This window comes from Prionailurus bengalensis, chromosome A2, assembly GCF_016509475.1.
Source record: "Prionailurus bengalensis isolate Pbe53 chromosome A2, Fcat_Pben_1.1_paternal_pri, whole genome shotgun sequence".
NCBI lineage: Eukaryota > Metazoa > Chordata > Mammalia > Carnivora > Felidae > Prionailurus > Prionailurus bengalensis.
The window spans coordinates 82,118,464-82,133,005 of record NC_057348.1 but is presented as its reverse complement, the minus strand read 5'-3'; the positions used below and the strand labels follow the sequence as shown (position 1 = coordinate 82,133,005).

The window sequence follows — 14,542 nt, the reverse complement described above, 5'->3', positions numbered from 1 at the left end:
TTTGAATCATGTCCTTAGCATTTTTTTTTTCAATTTCATGATGTCTTCCAAGTTCTTTTTAGCAGGAAAACTTCATTCATGGTAAAAAATTGAAAAATAATAGCACCTGTGTAGAACTTTTTCTCTTTAGAGTGGTATTCCAAGTTAATTTGAGCTTGAAAATATATTAAGTAACTAGGAAAATACCTGTAACACTAGATCATAGTTTCTGTAACACTAGATCATAGTTTCTGTGTTGGGTCATTTCTATCCCCTCTCCTCTTGAACTGCAAAAGTGCAGAGGGTGCAAATTGCCCCACAGACTGACAATCAAATGCCTGATTATTTGTGGATGTTTTTGACCTTGAAGAGCTGGGTGATGAAGATGAGGGAATACTTTGAGCACAACATTGGAAAAGAAACCAAAAGCTGAAGGCAATACCAGTTTCCTGTTAAGATTCAATCTCAGGAAGCATGGAGCTGGGGCTTTCTGTGCACTTTTGACTGTTTGCCTTGACTTCCCTCTTCCTTCTCTTTTCAGTGGACTTTAAAATTTTAAGGATTTTTCTTAGTCTATTTATCTCATAATCTCTTATTCTATTTTATCTGTATTCCCCCTCCCATTTTCTTTCCTGTTTTTCCCACAACACAAGAGATATTTGCATTAAACAAGAGTTACTAAAGGACCCTGTCTGTGAAAATCTATTTTGAAGTTGGAGGAAAAGGCAAGACAGCTTTCTGAACTTTCTTTCCCCTTGGGGTAAGAATGTTGTTAATAAATTATTCTCCTCCTTCAAAAGAACTAGCATTTTGACTATTGAACATTTTGGAAACAATTGTATATTGTATCTTACAGATCAAGCTTTATTGTAGACTAAGTGCTATTTAATGAATATACCTTAGACCTTCTCTCACTTTATAAAAAGAACTGTTTATTGATTATAAAATTAACTAAAGTGTGGTTATAGAAATCTTTCAGATTTCATAAGGAATATGTGCTCTTTTCATTCCTACAACAAAAGGACTTACTTTGGGCAAAGCCTAGATACTAGAAATTCAAAACTCATTGAGATATAAGGATACAAAAATCAATGAACTATGTGGTCCCCATAGTCCCCACTATCTAATGGTGGAGAAAGATGTTAAAATCAACTATTATATTACAAATGAGAAGAGCTATAACATTTGAACCAAGGTTATGAAGTATAGCCATGACTATGTTGCTAAGAATGATGGTCAGGGGACACTTCTAAGAAGGGTAACACTTAGCTAAGTCATAGAAGACAGAATTTAGCTGGGAAAGGGAAGTAAGAAGCAGAGGAAACAACATATGCAAAAGCCAAGAATCAAGGGACTGTGGTAGAGTCTGAGCATGAAGAAAAGTCTGAGCACAAAATGTTAATGTGAGAAAGGAGATACACTTGCAAAGATGTGATAGTGACGGATCGTGACAGACCTAGTGTGCCATTCTCACTTGCAAGCACAGAGAAAAGGACCAAGGGATTTCTGGAAGGGAAAATGAATTAGTGAATCTGCATTTGTTGAATATTTACTCTGGTGGTAGGAAATAGGGTGGATTGGAAGGGACAAGGTAGAGGCAAAGGGAAAAATTAGGAAACAATTACAAAATTCTGGATAAGAAATGAGATTTTAGCAACAATCATAGGAATGGAAAGGAGAGGAATTATGTGAGAGATGATTAAGGAGTGGAGTAAAGGAGTTCTTAAATAATCAGAAGAAGGAGGAAGAAATTCATGGTGGCTGTCATTCTGGTTTGGACATCTGGCAGCTGCAATGCTGGTAACTAGGACAGAACAGGTTAATGGAAGACCTGTTGGGGGTAAAGACTGTGATTCAGTTTCAGCCATGTTGATTTAGGCAACAAGACTGGATACAAGACTAAAAAGACTGGATACAAGACTAAAAAGTCCATGAAAACAATTAGATGGTTCTCATAAGCATATACAGAGTCAGAAAAGTATACTGAGTCATGAAAGTTTCACTCTTTCATTCTATAGAAAGACATTTTATTTTAAAAATTCATTTCTGTTTACCACTACTCCCCCAGTTTGCTCTATCTTCTGAAGAAATATCACACTTAACAGACATTATATCTGCATGTTCTGCAAACACTTTATTATGAATCCGTTAGGGTATATACTTGCAAATATTTTGTTTCACTCTGTTTTACCCCTTAGGCAATGTCATGCACATATTCCAGCAAACAGTGTAGTGAAGCAAGAACAGAATAGCAATGTGTTGCTAGTTACCAGATCTGTAGATTCTTCCTTGTCAGTGTCTCTCACTGGTGTCCTTTCTTCACTCTGCCCATCATGATTATCCCCAAATAGGATCCTAGTCATCTCCTGCCTTGAACACCTTTATCAGAGTTCTTAAGTACAAGCAAGGGAAACTGATTCTGATTCTTTAATGCAGAAAATGAAGTTTTTGAAAGGCTTTGGGAAGCTTAGAGAATCATGAAGAAGGTACGGAAAAAAGACAGACTTGGAAAATAAGGAAAAACAAAAGGGAGTTTTCCTAGCCAGAATCTCAGCCAGGGTCATCCCACAGGGACAGGGCAAGGAAGATACTGCTGTTTCTAGCCAGACTGCCACGGCTGCCCCCAGAAACAGCTGTGGCAGTCTCTTCCACCACTACAATAAATTCTTCAGTTACTGCTTCTTTGAATCACTGACTCCAGATTCAAAATTTCAGGTGGTTGTGTCTGATTGTCCAAGTCTGGATTGGATATAGGTCCATGCCCTAGTTTTCAAGTTTCTGGAGAAATCAAGTATCTGGGCTTTTCAACTTCTATAGTTGGACACCTCCCACTAAGACTGATGCTGTAGAGGATAATACAGTAAAATATAAGAAATATATAGGAAAGAGGGTTTGAATCAGGACAGCCACAGAAATGCAGCTGTCCCCTTGAGTAACCAACTTATTACCTCCTTGTTCATTTATCTGTTTTATTCTAAGCACTGTTCTGGACATGTGCTATATACTAATGGTACAAATATCAAGAATGCAAGTACCTGATTAAGGTTTTCCCCAAATATATCTATGATATTGTTTTTTTTTTTTATTCTGACACTACAATAGTTACCAATTACTTAAGGGTCTTCAACCTGCTATTCAAAAACATTACATCGGGGGCACATGGCTGTCTCAGTCGGTAAAGTATGCTATTCTTGATTTCGGAGTCATGAGTTTGAGCCCCACATTGAGGGTAGACTTTACTTTTAAAACATTCCATCAATTGATCTACATTACACATACAGCCTTTCCCTTTATTGTTTTCTAACATAAATTCTCTTCTCTAAATAGGTGATTATCTTACAATTCACATACATTCCCGTGTTCTCTGCAAAACTATCCATCTTTCTCACCTACTTCTCCCTAACCCATACCTGAACTCATCTTATTTTTTTTAAGTTTATTTATTTATTTTGAGAGAGACAGAGACAGGTGGGGGAGGGGCAGAGAGAGGGGAAGAGAAAATCCCAAGCATACTGCCAGGACAGAGCCCGATGCAGGGCTTGAACCCACGGAACCATGGGATTATGACCTGAGCTGAAACCAAGAATCAGAGGCTTAACTGACTGGGCCACCCAGGTGCCCCTGAACTCATCTTATTTTTTTCCCCAAGTAGTGTCCTACTTGCATTCTTTGCTTCCTTCGTGATTCTACTTGAAAATCAGTAGGTCTTGAAGCTATTGAAAAATTAAAGGCATACTTACGGTGTGTGAAATCATACAGTATCTATGTATATTACTAAGTCATACCTGCATCTTCATTCATAAATACTCTTTATGGATCTATTTTTACATTAGATGCTCTTACCTCTCTAAGTAGATTATAAATTATTCAGAGGTAAGGATCTCATCTGTTAGTGTACCCCTCTGCCATATCTAGCATGTTAAATACAAAGTCTACTCCATCATGTATCTGTGAAACATGTGGACAGATATCTGGCCAGTTTCAGCTCTCACCAGACACTTTCAAAGAATTTATGATCTTGGAGTCCGTTCTTCTGAAACTTAATTTCATTCTGTTCTACAGTCTCTAACTCTGGGTAAATCCTATTCATCATTTCACAAATGTACAACCTTCATATCACAGTAGGAACCAGGCAAGGATGACTGGGCACAAATTCACTGTCATTATTAGAAATTACCTGAAGCCAATGCCCAGGTGATGCTAGTCATGTCATCTTCATAGAGGAAAGATGGCATTATTATAAATTGAAACAGTAAATTTCTGTGCTACACCATATAATCTTTTCATGCTTTGTAGAGTTAAAACAAAAGAAATGAGACTCATTTAAGAATCTGATTATTTTGTCAGTGTCACAGAATGACATATTAATTGGGTAGTAAATTTGCAAAATGCTCTTATGAATGCAAACAAAATGTGTCTTTTGTAAATTAAGTAAAAAAAACAGATGCCGATTTCTCACACAAAGTTCCTTTCTGATGCTGTCAGAGCAGTAGTTTTTGAGAGTTTTGGCAGATGGCATTACAATTCAAATAAAATGAAATAGACTTCCAAGTACATCCATATTTTCTTGTCACATAAATGCCAGAAGAATTTTTAGTTTCTAATGTTTCTGAGTGTCCTCATAAATATAACCTGTGTTACTGCATAAATACTGATGATTACATTATGACTCTGATGTTAGCTGAGATACTGTATGTTGATATCTTTCTGTACAACTACATCTATTGCAGAACAAGGAAATGTAATATAACGGGCTTTAAAAATATTGAATTTGGACCCCTACTGAAGAATAAGGTGGACATTATTTCAGAGTTTTGGGGCATTTTTCATAAATGAGGGATGTATCCACATTCTCATACCAATATTCAAGACAGTGGGAATTCTAAGGAGGGACAGTCCAAAAAGGAATCCCCTCTTCAAAAGGATTCCAGCACTGCCACTCACAACCCTTGTCAAAACTAATTCTAGTTGTGACATTGGGCAAATTATTTAACTACTTAGCACACTAAAATAATCCCCTCCCCCACAGAGTTGCTTTGAGGATCAAATGAGAGGATTCACGTAAAGCACTCTGCACAGCACCCAATATATAGTATTGATCGATTATAGCTGAATTTAGTGTTTCCATGGTGCTAAATAACTGAAGTGAGGCAGGAAGGGGTATAATTTTGACCATGAAAAATTTAAAAGATAACCTCCTGGGTACATTGGGACAGGAACACAAATAGCATTTATTGAGATTAAATGCCTTTTTTTTTCATCATAGAATAAACTGCCCTCAGTAAGAAGAGTTGCCAGGTAAATATTGACTCATATTTTATGACAGAGCTCTAGGGAAACTTCCCTATAAAGCATCTGCTGTCCACTACAGTTCCTCCTATAAATAGTCATCTCTTCACTTGAACACCTGCACATACTTCTACCTTGACATTTCCCAATTTATAGAATTTCTCCTCACTTTATTGCGCTTCTCTTTAATGAACTTAGTGAGTTTTTTGTACAAATTGAAGGTTTGTGCACCCTTGCACTGAGGGTCTGTTGGTGCCATTTTCCAAATGGCAAGTGCTCATTTTGTGTTTCTGTGTCACAACTTGGTAATTCCCATAATATTTCCAACATTTTCATTATTATTTTATTTGTTATGGTGATCTGTGATCAGTGATTATTACTGGGATGATAGCATTTTTAGAACTTTTTAATTAAGATATATACATCATTTTTTAGAGGTAATGCTATTGCACATTTTAATAGACTACAGTATAACGTACTGCAACTTTTATATGCATTGGGAAACCAAAAAATTCATTTGTCTTGCTTATTTGCTTTATGGTGGTGGTCTGGAAAAAACCCACAATATCTCTAAAGTATACTGGTACAGTGAATCCCTTTACACAGAAATTTTTTTTAAGTTTTTATGTTTTTATTCCAAGAGAGAGTGAAAAAGAGCCGGTGAGCAAGGGAGGCTCAGAGAGAGAGGGAGAGAGAGAAAGAGAATGTGGGGCTCGATCTCATGAACTGTGAGACCATGACCTGAGCTGAAGTCAAGAGTCAGAAACTTAACCAACTGAGCCACCCAGAAAAATTTTAATCTCTAGCTATTAGCACAGTATTCAGTAAAACTTGAATAAATGAGTAGTGAGTTTTGTAATGTTCAAATAAAAAATAATCTGTGAATAAAATGAAATAAAAGGCATTGATCCATCTCTCTGTCCACTATGGTAAATATAAAGCCAATAGAAGAAATGGAAATGAACCTAGTGATATCTGAAAATTTCTTTCATTCCTATGATTTTCTTAAGTATTTTATATTAGGCATCTTCACTTACAATGAATTCTATGTCTAACAAGAGTCTAAATATATCGCCCCTAGAAAGAGTTTGAGAGAAATTTGGGATCTGCCTCAATAAAAAATTGTGTCTAGGTCTCAAATATAAAAGAATAAATTTGGAAGTGTACAATGGTTTGCAAAATTGAACTAAGAAAACGTAAAAGTCTTGCACAGTGCTACTTCATCCATGTTATTGTAAAATGTAAAAAAATAATAGTATTAGTCTGCTTGTTAAAAGCAATGTCCATAAAGGGAAAATAAAAACTACTAAAACCAGTAGTTAGCAAAACTTGTTACCAAAACCAGTGTGACTAAAATTTTAATGACTATTTTTCATATTCTTTACTAAAACATTTTCTTTAACCCATATGTGCTTCTCTAATACCTGTGTTGGGGTAACGAACTAGGTAGGAAGTTAGCTTTATGGGGCATGGCCAATATCAACTTTTTCTTCTGCCTTTCTGCCCTAACCCAGCACATCTGGAAATATTTGAAATATGGGGCAAACACTCTCACTACAAGAATACCTAACTAAAAATTGAATTAATACTTTGAAAAAAAAGAACATAACATAACATAACAAAACAAAACTAAGATATTAATGTCATAGAAAGCCAAAATGTTTTGTGCTACCCAATCTGAGGGTGCTCTTCAAATGCAGGTATGAGACATTTTATCTTTCCCAGCATCACCATGGGTACAGGATCTCATCTATTCCTTTAACAAATGCCTGTGCTGAACATTTAATACTAGATTTGGGAAATACAAAGATGAGTAAGATATGCTGCCTGTCTTTAAAGTTTCTCACCATGAAGGAGGCAAAGCAGATGGTTATGACACAGTCTTTGGAACTCAATAGAAGTCCCTTTCCTCAATAGTATACCATATTCTTTCCCTCTCTTTGTTGCTTCTTTTTCTTCGCTGCCCACGGAGTCTTTCTCAGTCTGTCTTGTGACATCTGGGCTTCCTGAGTTTTCCAGCCCTCCCCTCTCGCTGTGGAACACCCTACATCACAGCAGATTTAGGACTCATTTGTATCTCTATCAGGTTGCTGAGTATATAGTATGCTAATTTTTAACACCCATAAAGTAACTTTCGGGTTCTACATCACCTTTTATTTATTTTCCAGTGGGAAAAAATCTTTCTTTTTCTAACACTGTAATTCTAAACCACAGATTTTATCGTTTACTTTTAAGTATTATCTCTGAGTGACAGTAATTGATTGGTCTTTGAACAGAAATAGATTTTTCAATCACTTAAAATTTTACTAAAAGAAAATGTTGCCAGATCAAACAAAAAAGAATATTGTAACGAAAATATCATTCTTATCTTAATTATCATTGTTACTTCAAGGGCTGTATTTGTAGTACTGGTGTCATTTTTGATTTGTGAACTAAAGAAATAATTTTAAATATGCTTGTTACTTTGCTTTTTTCAGATAAAAATCCAGAGCATAATATTTCCCTGTAATGGAGTCATTTACATGTATATTAAATAGAAAATTATAATCAGACATAATTGTATTGGTCTTCAGAAAATCTTCCTTATGAATTCTGGTGGCATCCCTTTGTACCAGAGTATCTTTTTTATAATCCAGGCCTCTCCTCACACAGCTGAAGCTTCATTCCCAAATGTTAGTCTACTTATTTTGAAGCCTTCAAGCCAAGTTCACACAGGAAGAATAGAATGAAAAGGATCCACCTACTTAGTAATTTTCCAGTCCCCACTTTCCACACCCACTTTTATCATCTCTTTTCCACATTTCAGATAATTCTAGGAAACCTTCTTCTTCTTCCAGTAATGAGGCAAACCACTAATGATTTTTACCTGCCCACCCTCCAAGTATGGACCCTAAGTTCCCTCGGCACCCATTACTCCATCAGGTCCTACCATTGCTGCTTTTATAATTCCTGCTGTCAACGATGATGATGATGATGATGATGACAGAGTAGCAACAGCGGTAGTAGGAGTCATAGTAGTGTCTAACATTTAGTGAGTGCCAAGCATGTTAGCCAGTCTACATTTCTATTCTCTGTAACACAGTGCAGGATAAAAAAAACTGAGACTTATCCAAGGAAAGCCAAAATTCAAATCAAATTTGTTGCCAAAGCCTATAGTATCTCTGTCAAATATAGTTACTTAAATAAATACTTAATTTTGACTTAATGCTATTACAGCCAGGTTGGTATTTGTAAACTACAACTCATATGTAAGAAAACTTTATAGACTTTAATTTTATATAATTAATCATTTGCTTTGGACCTTTGGTTACTTTGATGGAGGATAAAAAAAATTTGAATCTGCCAACTAAGGGCTTTTTCCTGCTGTTTTTTAAGTTGAAAACAGCCTTATTGAGGGTGGGGGATGGAGGAGGGTAATAGTGTGTCAATATTAAAGCTCAAATGCTGTATCAGATTTTTTCTGCAGTGGGTTTCTTCTCTCCTCCTACATGTTAGATGTATGTATAGTCGATGAGCAGGTATCCCTATGGTAATGAGGGTGGGTCTGGGGTCAGCCAGCTGTTCTTTGTCATTGCTGTTGTGCTGCAGAATGGCTTATACCTGCTCACGTTATGGTTCTTGCCCTTGACCAGAGTTGTAAGGACTCCGCATCCTGTGTCCTGTCTCCCAGGACTTTGCACCTCCAGTTTCTACTCCCATCCATGACTTCCCATGGAAGTCAGACATCGATTCTTGACTCCTCCTCTTGATATCCCCACTTAAGCAGGCCTAGATTTCCTAAAATAAGTGAGTGCTTAAATAGAGGGAGAGTCACCCACACAGGAGTGTGAAAAAAAAAGTGTGTTAACATGTTTTGAAAACTATTGTCGTTGGGGCACCTGGGTGGCTCAGTCAGTTGAGCATTCAACTCCGGTCACCATCTCGCAGTTCATGGGTTTGAGCCCAGCGTCAGTCTCTGTGCTGACAGCTCAGAGCCTGAAGCCTGCTTTGGATTCTGTGAGTCCCTCTCTCTCTGCCCCTCCCCCCCTTACACTCTGTCTCTCAAAAAAATAAAATAAAATAAATGTTAAAAAAAAAAAACTATCATTGTTAATTATACTTCCAGTCTGGACTATATGCCCTGTGTGTGTCAGAGCTGATACACATTTGCATTCTGAAAATGCAAACTTAGAGAAGAATCTGAGACTACACTAAAAATGGAGCCTAGGGGTGCCTAGGTGGCACAGTTGGTTAAGCGTCTGACTTCAGCTTAGGTCATGATCTCCTGGTTCATGTGTTTGATCCCCACGTAGGACTCTGTGTTGACAGCTCTGAGCCTGGAGCCTGCTTCTGATTCTGTGTCTCCCTCACTCTCTGTCCCTGCCCCGCTTTCTCTCTCTCTCTCTAAAAATAAACACTAAACAATTTTTTTTCAACGTTTATTTATTTTTGGGACAGAGAGAGACAGAGCATGAACGGGGGAGGGGCAGAGAGAGAGGGGGAGACACAGAATCGGACACAGGCTCCAGGCTCTGAGCCATCAGCCCAGAGCCCGACGCGGGGCTCGAACTCGCGGACCGCGAGATCGTGACCTGGCTGAAATCGGACGCTTAACCAACTGCGCCACCCAGGCGCCCCTAAACAATTTTTTTAAAAAAAGAAAATGTAGCCTATGACCTTGACCCCTTTATCATATCAATTAATATTTCAGCTAGTGATGTTCTGTGTACAAATCAATATTTCCAGTGATTTTTGCCTCAAAAGGCCTTTACAAATAAAAATTATTGATTCCCTCTATTGGACCAGGTAACCCTCCCAAACAGTCTGTGTGCTTTGTCTGCACAGTGCCACTGCTGTGGAAAGTTTGGATTTCTACATGTCGACTCTCGCAAAGTTGCTGAATGCTACATCATATCACACTGTCACTGCTTGTATGATTTACACACAGTCTAGTTGTTACCACAGGTACAAATCACAGCTCCGCTTGGGCCTTTAACATTTCCTGAAAGGCTGGCATGTAAGTTAGACACGCCTGCAGGGCAGCCTAATTTGTGGGAATGACTGGCTCTTACATGCCAGGTAACCCCAGCTCAGACAGACTCTGACAGCTTTATAAGAACAATATTTTTCACTGGGGTGAAGTGCTCTCCAAGATTTTCCCAGTGTTTTAGGCATTGGATACCTTGCAGACACATCAGGCATCGTGTTTCCTATTCCAGGTCTTTTCCTGCAGATAGCATTAGGATATCCCATCCTCAGCTCTTTATGTTTTTCTGTTTCTTTCTACCATAATGCAAAGCAGCGATGCAGTACATGCTGTTAATTCCAAATCCTCTATTTTTTTTTACATTACTACATCATACCTCACTACCATATTATTAATTTTATCAAAAAGGATTCTGGGTTTTATTAGGATGAGATTTCATTTCCCTATTCCTACATCTAATCCAGTCCTTCTGTCCTGGAACACTGCAGATATGGGACAGAGCTAAATAGGTGAACATTCATGTAAATCACAGTGACCATATCACTGGGAAAAATGTTCTGCCCTCTTTTGTGCTAGGAACTTACTAATGGAAAGCATCACTCTGTTTTATGTGGAACAGGAAATTTAGGATTTGTATTAAAACTGCACCACTCCCCCCTTTCAGTAAAGCCCCATATTTGAAGCGAATGCTCATATTTGAAGGTAGATGCCAGCATAATCTATATTAATAGACACTTTGGTGCTTTTTTATGCTGGCTGGTATTATGATGATTTAATTAATTGTAATGTAACTGAAGGTGTATTTGTCATATTTATACCATTCACCCACCTCAAATGTAAAGATGCTTATGTCCTGTGAAGTCACCATTCACTACACTATATTGCCAAGATGGGGTAGGGGGTGGAGACTATGATTCCAATATCTCTACCTAGGGATCTAGCTAAAATCATATAGACAGGAAATTATTTTGGAAGAGAACATTGGGACAATCCCACACACACACACACACACACACACACACATCTGGCTATATGAATATAATTTAATGTCTGCATGTGGACATTCCCATCATTAAATTTTAAAAGGCAGCAGTAATGCCTTAAATTAATACCAGGTAGGGAATCAGAAATCTCATTGTTACAGTTACACTCTGAATACTCAACCTCCTCTTTTCACGCTATGGGAAAAGCCTTTCCCTATCTTGTGTCTCAACTCTCACTACCTTTGACACCCTGTGATCTATCTGTGACAGGTACTGCTGACAAGTAGGTGTTTTCTCCACCCAGAACAAGTATAAAACAGAGCACTGTGAGCTTGGTCAGCCTGCCTATTCTGTTAATGTTTAAAAACATTCCATGACACAGATGGAAAATACGGAAGCTATCCTCTTTTCCTTCCTCTCCCTGGAGACTGTTGACAATTGGTATTTTTATGGATTTTTTTTCAGCGTCCTTTTCAAAAATGTCTATGCACTCCTTCTTTGTTCTGGCAGAAAGACCCAAAACTCAGCAGACCAGATAAAGTAGAGGCTCTATGACAACCCCACATCACCCCAATTTGATAGATGTCCAGCTTGCTTATTTATGAAGCATGCAAGTCTCTTAGGATCCATGAGTGTCATGGCAAAAGCAAAACTGATGTTACTATTTAATGGCATGCAGAAGTGTCATGGTGCTTCTCTGACCCAGCATTGTGGGCAGTGGCTCAGATGGCACCACTACAGAGAGCGAGCTCATCCTTCTGCACATTGGTTAGCAGCCGTAGATTTGTGCTCAGTCTGATCCATTTCACTGGTCTAAGTGGCATTTTAATTAAACAATGCTCTGAGGCTGCATATTAAATAGAAAATGAAATTAGGGCATATTCCTAAGTAGAATTCAGCTCATCTAATATAATAAACATAAGTAAATTTTAAATTTCATTTTTCCAAGCCCTTAACTGCACTGATGTTCAATATTTAGTTGTCCCCAGAGATTTTAAATAGTTAGAACTTTCTTGTATATATCAAGTTCATTCAATTTAAAAAGACTGCTTCACTAGAAAAATGACATCCGTTGTGTGAATTCACCCCAAAATACCCAATTGACAAGTGTGTTGCTGACTTATTGCATTAGGTCTATTTAAATCAATTGTAATGAATTATACCCATGAAATGTAACAACCTGTGATTCCAAGCTCTTCAAAAATTACCTGAGAGTTTAGGTAGAGTAAAATATACATACACTTCTCCTGGTAGCGTATACCATAAATTATAATGAATTAATAATTAGTGAAAGTATTTGTTAACAGACTGGCTCTGACCAAAATTGTCATTCCATGGATATTGAGACTTATTCCTATACCTTCCAGCTTAGTCCACTGCTTCCCTCAAAGTAGATGAGCAATAAATATTTCTTGAATGAAAAAGGGCCTCAGAAAATGTTACAATATGAGAGCTGTGTTAAGTAATGTCATCAACAGTTAATTGCAAATTTCACTTGGACTAACACATCCAGATCTTATCAAGAACACTTTGAACCACAAAACCATTGAACATTCCATTGAAAGTGTTATTTCAGGGACATAAAAGAAAACAGCAATCATAACCATCACCAAAACCATGGTAAAATGCGGTCATTTCTCTGAGCTATTTTTTTTTTCTACATCTTTAAAATCTTCACTGATAAGGTAAAGTGAAGAATTAAAGCAAAATTTTTTATTTATTTTTTCTTTCTCATAACCTATCCCGGTCTTTATCTTGGCTCCCTGGAAGATGGTGGCTAAACAATTCCTAAAGCCCTCATTATCTGTCAATGTTCAGTCTGAGTCAAAATTAAAATATAGACTGTTCTAGCATGGGAGAGCATGCTAGGAGCTAGTTAACTTCCAGACCTCTCACCTGTCTGCACTCCCCAGTTGGAGCTGTGTAATCCACTCAGCAGCCTGTAGAATAGACTGATCCCCCTGTAGGGGAAAATTTGACAACTAAGGAGAAAGAAGGCCATCAGTCTCCAGTCTCCTGCGCTGGGCCCGACCTCTTCCCTAAGTTTTCCCTCTTAGAAGCTTTACAGGCCAAGATTCATGTATTACTTCATCTCTAAATAAGACCTTGCATCCTGAAGCCAAAATGCCATTCCTGGTCCCACACAGGTGGCAGAACTCTGATAGACCCTCCCTAAAGAGATACCTGCTTTGAATTACCAGGCTTTTGTAAGTTTCCTGCTGTAATAACTTTATGCCTTACATTCCATTGAAAGCCAAATGCCCAGTATCTACAATAGTTCTGAGATTGTTGTCTTTACTTAGAAAGGCAGATTCTCATAATGAATGGAGTCCACTTCTGCAGCCTCCATAATGCCCAAAGAACCTATCAGCTCTCTAAGGTCACTATCAGCTTAAGAACAAGTGTCAGTCAGAGAGAATTTCATCAAACCTATCCTTTCTAGGGACCTGTGCCTCCTCTCTGAATTATTAAATTCTAGTCTGGCCTTAGGTCTAAATCACTAAAATTAATGTTTGCCCCACCCCCAAACCCTTGAAACTTTTGTTATTGCAACTTTTTGTTCAAGAGGATCCTAAATGCCAGACCCACAGGGCTTCCCAGTGTAAAAGGCATAAGAACTAATGTAAATTAACCCCAAGCTTCAGAAACCAGTATCCTGAACTGCACTGTCAGGAAAGCCTACCAAAATTGTGCAGCATTATAAATACAGTTATTCTCCAACCTCAGTGATATTTCCTCAATGCTTTTATCTTCTGAGTCTTTGTATAATGAAACCCTGACCCCCAAATCTGTAATTTCTCTAATACTTGCCTTTTTCTTATCCTGAGTGGTTAGCAATTTCATATACAGTTAGGTTCATTTTCTTTTGTTTATATTCAATTTTAGGGTATTTTTTTCCATCTTATTTTATTCAGTTTTGTTTTTTCGAATAGAAGCACACTGATGAGGTTTGTAAAGAAGTACAAAGAAGCCTCCTTTCCTATCCCTTTGACTTTATCGTTCAGGCCCACCTCCTTTAATTAAGCAGTTTCTTTAGTTTCCGGCTCTTTTTTGTATACCTTTTTTTTTTTTCCAAGAATGAGCATAGGAAGGTTTTCGTTTAGCAATCTCTCCCACAAATCACTATATCAGATCATAGAGATTTTTCCCATAGGTTTTGCAGCTCCGTGTGCATATGCTGTGTTTATTTAAACTGTTATCCCTGATTGGATATTGAGGTTGTTTCCATGGTTTGCTAGTAAAACAGTACTGCAGTGAATAACCTTGTACGTTTCTGAGGTTTTTCATATTGTTAAAGATGAAACTTTAGAGAAATTTCTTAGAG

General features: G+C 37.6%; 1 protein-coding gene across 5 annotated transcripts in view; it reads left to right on the top strand.

The window, feature by feature from the left end:
- MAGI2 (membrane associated guanylate kinase, WW and PDZ domain containing 2) overlaps nt 1–14,542 on the top strand; it is a 1,357,364-nt gene that overhangs the window by 993,888 nt on the left and 348,934 nt on the right. The gene's annotated exons all lie outside the window — the stretch shown is intronic.